The sequence below is a fragment of the Piliocolobus tephrosceles genome, chromosome 1, assembly GCF_002776525.5.
Source record: "Piliocolobus tephrosceles isolate RC106 chromosome 1, ASM277652v3, whole genome shotgun sequence".
Taxonomy (NCBI): domain Eukaryota; kingdom Metazoa; phylum Chordata; class Mammalia; order Primates; family Cercopithecidae; genus Piliocolobus; species Piliocolobus tephrosceles.
In genome coordinates this window covers 44,116,710-44,123,677 of record NC_045434.1, presented here as the reverse complement: position 1 = coordinate 44,123,677, position 6,968 = coordinate 44,116,710, and positions in this window count along the sequence as shown.

Sequence of the window (6,968 nt, the reverse complement as noted above, 5' to 3'; positions counted from 1 at the left end):
TCCAACTCAGGTTAAATGTTCATTTCTCAGGAAAGGTTTCAATACCCACAGAGTAGTGTGCAGTCCATATGTTGCCTTCTTATAGCATGCTGTGCTTATTACAATTGTCATTAAATAACAATTTGTATAATTGTTTGTTTAACGTTCATCTCATCTCTTGTATTGTGGGCTTCCTGAGAGCAGGGGAATTGTATGGCTTACTATTTTCTGTATCCCCAGAGTCAAGTACAGAACCTGTAATTGGGGATGTGCAATATATCATCATTGAATATATTCTCCTAGGCAATGCTTTGGCAAATGACAACTTTCAAGTTTTTGTTCGTTTGTTTGTTTTGTTTATTCCTCAGAATCTTCAGTGTAGGAGAAGTCTGGTTGTAACCCTTAAGAACTCTGTGCTATCACTGCACATTATTTTAAAACAAGTCTTCCAATAAAGAAAAGCATACTCTGAAAAATATGGCTTCTCCCTTGGGAAAGTCTGGGTAGCCATTTAGACCAGCAATAAAATGATGCACATGGTAATCTAAAATCTTGATATATTTCATAGAAAATGCAATATTTTTCTAAACTGCTAGATAGAGCTTCAGCAATTAAAACATAAAGAATATTAAGTCATAATTTCTTTCATAATCACAAGAATAATGTTGTATTCTCTATACACTATTTTTAAATTGAGCATTTAATCAGTTGCATAGGACAGTTTATGTGGGAACAATGCATGGGAAACTCTATTTGTGTATCCATCTATCTATGGAGCTGTTGAGCAATCTGCCTTAATTCTATTACAAGGAATGTAAAGATTGGCTTGGGAAAAGATTCATAAATAGAGTTAAGATTAGTTTAATTCACTCAATTCATTCATCAATTTATAAATGGTCTATTATTACATGGAGAGTAATTCAATTGCATCGGCAGTTTGGTTTAGCATTTAGAAACTGAATATTCCAACCAAAGTGTATCTATAGTTTTCAGAATCAACTATCAAAATGATTTTAAAAGATAATCAATATAATGAATAAATAAAGCTTAACTGGAGGAAAAGTTTCCCAGACATCCATTAATCTCAGAAAAATATTAGAAATGGCCCGTTAAATGTGCATAATCAATTTCCATGAAGAAAAATGAAGAGAGGACTGAAATGTTTCTGTTAAAGACTTTCTTTCATTGCTATTTTAGGCCAAATAACAAATTTTTATTCTGAGATATGGCTATCTTGATTTAGAAATAAAATCAATCATCTCTATCTATTGACAACAGGGTTGACATACTGAATTTTCTCATTGTGTTTGTCTTATTTTTACAAATGGTAATTACAAATTAATATTAATAAAATAATAATATGCATAACATCCTGTCTAACCTTCTCTTCGTAAACTGAAACACTGCTTTTCCTCTCATTAAAATTTGAGTATGTCATTTTCTTTGAACATGTGTGACTTATTCCTGCCTAGGCGTCACAGGACTAAAAATATTCCAGGGCTCAAAATATTAAAGGAATTTAGTAGACCACTGATCTGATTTTTTTTTTTTTTTTTTTTTTGAGACAGGATCTCACACTGTCACCTAGGCTGAAGTGCAGTGGTGGGATCTTGGCACACTGTAGCCTTTGTCTCCCAGGCTCAAACAATTCTCCTGCCTCAGCCTCCTGAGTAGCTGGGATTTCAGGCACTTACCACCATGGCCAGCTAATTTTTGTATTTTTCACTAGAAATGGAGTTTCACTATGTTGGCCAGGCTGATCTTGAACTCCTGACTTCAAGTGATCCACCTTCCTCCGTCTCCCAAAGTGCTGGGATTACAGGATTGAGCCACCGCATTCGGCCTGATCTGATTGTTTTTTTTTTAATGAATTATTATGAGAAAAGCTTCTGAGAGGAAGGAAAGATAACAACCTAGACTGGGAGAAGAATAGACTAGTTCATTCTTAAAATGATTGTAGCAAACAAAAGAAAATAGGAGCCAGGTGTTCAGTTGATATGATACCAAGTAGATCTCTTTTGTGATCCTGGTTACTTCAAACAGCTCCATTGCATGATCTAGTTTCATAATTTCTGGAAAACTGTGCTTGAGGATAAGAATGGCTGAGGAGATCTGGGAGAGAAAGGGGTTAATGGAGCACACTCGCACCATCCCTGACCACTTAGTCATTGGTCAGCCAAAGACATGAAACAGAACCTTTTTTAGTCATTAAAAACTGAGATGAGCTATTGGCTATCAGGGCAATCTAGAATCATCTATGCCCCTATTACCTGCTTATAGCCTTCATAAGAAGTAGTAACACACCTAATCCAAGTGCTGGAGTGGTCAGGAGAAAACGGCATCACTGTGCCTTATCTTTGGCTGTGTCCTCACCCAAGTCTCATCTTGAATTGTAGCTCCTATAATTCCCATGTGTTGTGGGAGGGGCCCGTGGGAGAGTCCCCCGCTTACTCTTCTCATGGTAGTGAATTAATCTCATGAGATCTGATGATTTGAAAGGGGTTTTCCCTTTCACTTGACTCTCATTCTCTGTTGTCTGCTGCCATGTGAGACATGCCTTTCTCCTTCCACCATGATTGTGAGGTCTCCCCAGCCACATGGAACTGTAAGTTCATTAAACCACTTTTTCTTTATAAATTACCCAGTCTCAGGTATGTCTTTATCAGCAGCATGAAAATGAACTAGGACACCCTCCCATTATTGTCTTGGCTGGAACTAAGGTAATTCCTCTGGTTACTAAGGCCCAATACATGGTAGGCACACCGTTGCATCTGTTCAAAAGGCATATCCTGGACTTTTTATTAGCTGTATTAAATAGGTATGAGGAAAATTTTAGAGACTTTGTAGTATATTATCCTCATGTGTTTATTGGCTACGTTCTCTACTTGCTTTGTGTGTTACCTGTTTTCTTCCTACATCAAATATTCAATTTGATCATATATATCTTAATTTTGATTTTCAATAACCTCTATCTTAATGTTAATGGACTATGCTAAATTTACATTTTATCAATATTTCATTGTCTTTATGTATTCAACTTTGTGCATTAATAAGCAGTAGCATTCAAAATTCACAGATTATTTTCATTTAATGCAACAAAGAACACTTATTGATCATCACTTGTCATGAGTTTGGTTTTATAAGGAACACAGTAAACATAAATCCTATGATTTTCAAGAAATCTTTTACTCTGAGATTGAAACATGTTCCATGAAAACAAGAAACAGATGTGCAATTGAGATATAAAACTAACTAAATTTAGAACTGCAATTTAAATCCCTTTATAAACCCAGATCAACATATAGAATGTATATATTTATAAATTTTACATTGGTTTTTCCTTTGCTCTTTTCTCTTGAATGCTGTTACATTTTTGCTCAATTAACTATAATTATACATAATATTTTAAATTATTTAATTGCAGTAAATCTCCTCCTACACAGTCTTAATTGACACAGGCTAAATGGAGAAAGTAATATGCCTGTTTTTATTCATACTCAACAAAACATTTCCTTGGTATTTGCAGCTTTGACCACAGGTGACTTTTTGATTCTGGGCTTTTTGTTTGATTACCAAGACAATAAGCCTCCTACACGAAAACGTGTGTTAGATCAAAAAATGTGAAGGGTAGGACTATGAGGCATTGATGATTTGTTTCTGGGCTTGTAAGGCCTCAACCTCAGAGACAAAACTCAGCCGTATTAGAGGGGAAGCAGTATAGGGCAGTGTTCATCCTGGATCAGTCCAAAGCAGGTGTCCAAAAGGAAGCCATGCATACAGAACCTAAAGCTGTAGGAAAATGAGCCTACTAAATCAGTTCAGATGAATGAAGAGAATGATCAGGATATGTTGACAAGCAAAGACAAGGGAACTAGATGGGTACAAAGTTAAAAAGGAAGAATATAAGGACAATGGATGGATGATGAATATGAAACTGTGTTGCTAAAAATGATTTTACAACCAAGAGATTATTGAAAGATAAGCCAGGCAGAGTGTGTGCTTGCAAGAAGTTTGGGGAAGCAATCGCATGAGCTGATCTCAGAAACATTACAAGAATTTTCACAGGTAAAGATAAAAGGGTTTCTGACTGAGGAAACAGCAGGATCAAAGGTGTGGATACCTAAATGTGCCTAATCTCTTCATAAAATACAAAAAGTCTAAACTACTGAAGTCTAAAGGGGAAAGAGACTAGCAAAAAGTCGTGTTGAGAAGGATCCTGAATTCCATACTGCAGGCCAGTTTCTGTCTGCAACCTGGAATCATCAAAAATGTCAGGAAGAGACATCACTGATACTGATTTTAGGAAATAAGCTTTGGAAACTGCACAAAGAGTAAATGGGGAGGTGAGAGTCTGGGTGCCGAATCATAGTAAGGTTACACTACAGTGGACAAGAGAGAAGTTAAGTGCCAGTGCAAACAAAATGGAGAAGGAACAATAAATATGATGATGATGATAATGGTAATAAGTACTTATTACTATTCAGTTATTTAATAATGACTTAAAGAGCATTTATTAATGTGCCAGGCTTTACCACAGAAACTTTAGACATATTAACTCTTTGAAAAATCATAATAACTCTATGTTTTAGGTACTATTATTATTCCCATTAACACATAAAAAATTGTGGCACAATGAAGGTAAATTGTCCAATTTCACACAGCTATTAAGAAATGAGGAACAGAAGATAGAGCGGCACCAGGAGAATATTCTTTACGTATTTCTTGTATTCCTACGTGTTTTAGAACAGAGATACTTATTCGCTTTGTCCCTATCTTTCAAAAATGTTTGCATCTTCTATCTCCTTGGAAGATAGAGATGGTGTCTCCCATCAGGGCAAAGGCTTGGTGCTTTTGGTCGCATATACCTTATAAAAGATTTGGGTTTTCTAAGATCAGAATTCTTTGACTATGAACAAACTCACTGTGTGTCCAGCATCCACCTGGGTTTTCTCTGCACCACACCAATGTGACTGAGGAGTCAAAGGAAACTGGTGTGAACATGAAGTTCATGTTGCCTGCTGTGCTATGAGTAGCAAAGTTCTTTGTGTCTGATCCTGGAGTCCTGTGTCTTCTGCAGCATCTGTGAAATTGTAGCCAGCTAACCTGTTAGCTTGTAAGATGATAAAATCTCAGATCCTTCACAATTCTTTATGATATGGTGATTTACTTCTTGACAATAGGGGTGAAAAATATAAGACATTGTGACTAACATTGATGTTTTCTTCCAGGGTTCTTTAGAAGTATCTCCTTCAACAACAATGGCAGGAAATATTCAAATGGGAGCATATTTGTGGAGAAGACAAATATTTTTGCACCCATTTAGTTTGGGGTGCTGTTGATATATCTTTGAAAATAATGTCAATGAACTAGATAAGTTCTGAAAAATATGAGGGGTATCACATCTAGAAGTATACATTTGGTAAAAATATGCATAGAAATAAAAGATAAAATCACAAAAATATCTAAGGTTATTATTAAGTAGAACTTAGAAATGATGGCTAAGGACAGAGTTTTTAAAAAGAGGGCGTCAATTGAGGCATGGGTAGATGAGGACAATTTAAAGCAGAAAATATCAGGGAAACAGAGGCAGAAACTAGAAGAGTACGGTGATCTAGAGGTCAAGAGAAGAAGAGCATTTAACATGGAAAGATAAGATATTCAGGTCAAATAAGGTATAAAGACAGAGGAGGACTTGGATAGAAGAGAAAATTGGCAATGGTGTTCTCTCTTTTATTGGGTGCTATCCATTCAGGGATTATGAATATTGCAGGCAGATGTCTTCAAGGTGTATCTTGGTTGAAATAAACAGCACCAAGGATTAAAGCAACAGTATAGAACGTCCTGGTACAGATTAATAGTATGCTTTTGGTGAATCCAGAAGGATAATTGTCTGAATTCCAGACAGATTGCAGATACCTGGAAAAAAAAATAAATACCTGCAGGTTAGAGCTCCAAATATATTGTATTCTTAGATGATACTACTATTTCCAAGGAGCCTTGCAGAAGTAAGATTCAATGAAAATATTTGAGTATTTCTACATATACTGGACAAGCAACTATTATTTCTCAGATCAGAACAGGTCCTCAGAATACAAAACTGAATAAGACATCATTCCCTGAAGTTGATGTAAACCACCATCCATCATGCAATGGAAAGTGATGTATTATTGACCAAAACAGGATACTGTGAAATCATAGGGAAAAGTCTCCGACCTTTGGAGATCTGAATAGAATACTCCAAGTAGTCAATGCTTGCATTAGATCCTTATTTTTTACCCAGATGAATATGGCAAGTAAAGCATTTCAAGCAACAACTGCAACTCATGAAAGTGCCACAAGTTATGAGAGAACTAACATTCAGAAAATTAAATTAGTTCATCAAAGTTGAAACTTTCATTGAAAATGTGAGAAACGACAAAGGTAAAGCTTGATGGCTGGTTGCACCAAAACATGGCAGGTCTAGCATGTTGTTTTTGGAAATCAGAAATTTATTCTATAGGATCTGAGAAGCCATTGAATTTTTTAAAATAAGGAATAAAGTAAGATTTCCATTTTAGAAAGATTGTTCTGACAGTAACATGGGAAGGGAGTAAGAAAAAATGGCAGAAAAGAATTAAGGTGAGTATCATCTAATTGAGTGATAATAGAAGGCAAAACGAGGCTGGGCACAGTGGCTCACGACTATAATCCCAGCACTTTGGGAGGCCGAGGTGGGTGGATCATGAGGTCACAAGTTTGAGACCAGCCTAGGCAGCATGGCGAAACTCCGTCTCTACTGAAAATACAAAAATTAGCCAGGCGTGTTGGCATATGCCTGTAATCCCAGCTACTCAGGAGGCTGAGACAGGAGAATTGCTTGAACCAACCCGGGAGACAGAGGTTGCAGTAAGGTGAGACTGCACCACTGCACTCCAGCCTGGGCAACAGAGCGAGACTCTGTCTCAAAAAAAAAAAAAAAAAAGGCAAAACTAAGCAGCAGCAGTGGAGAT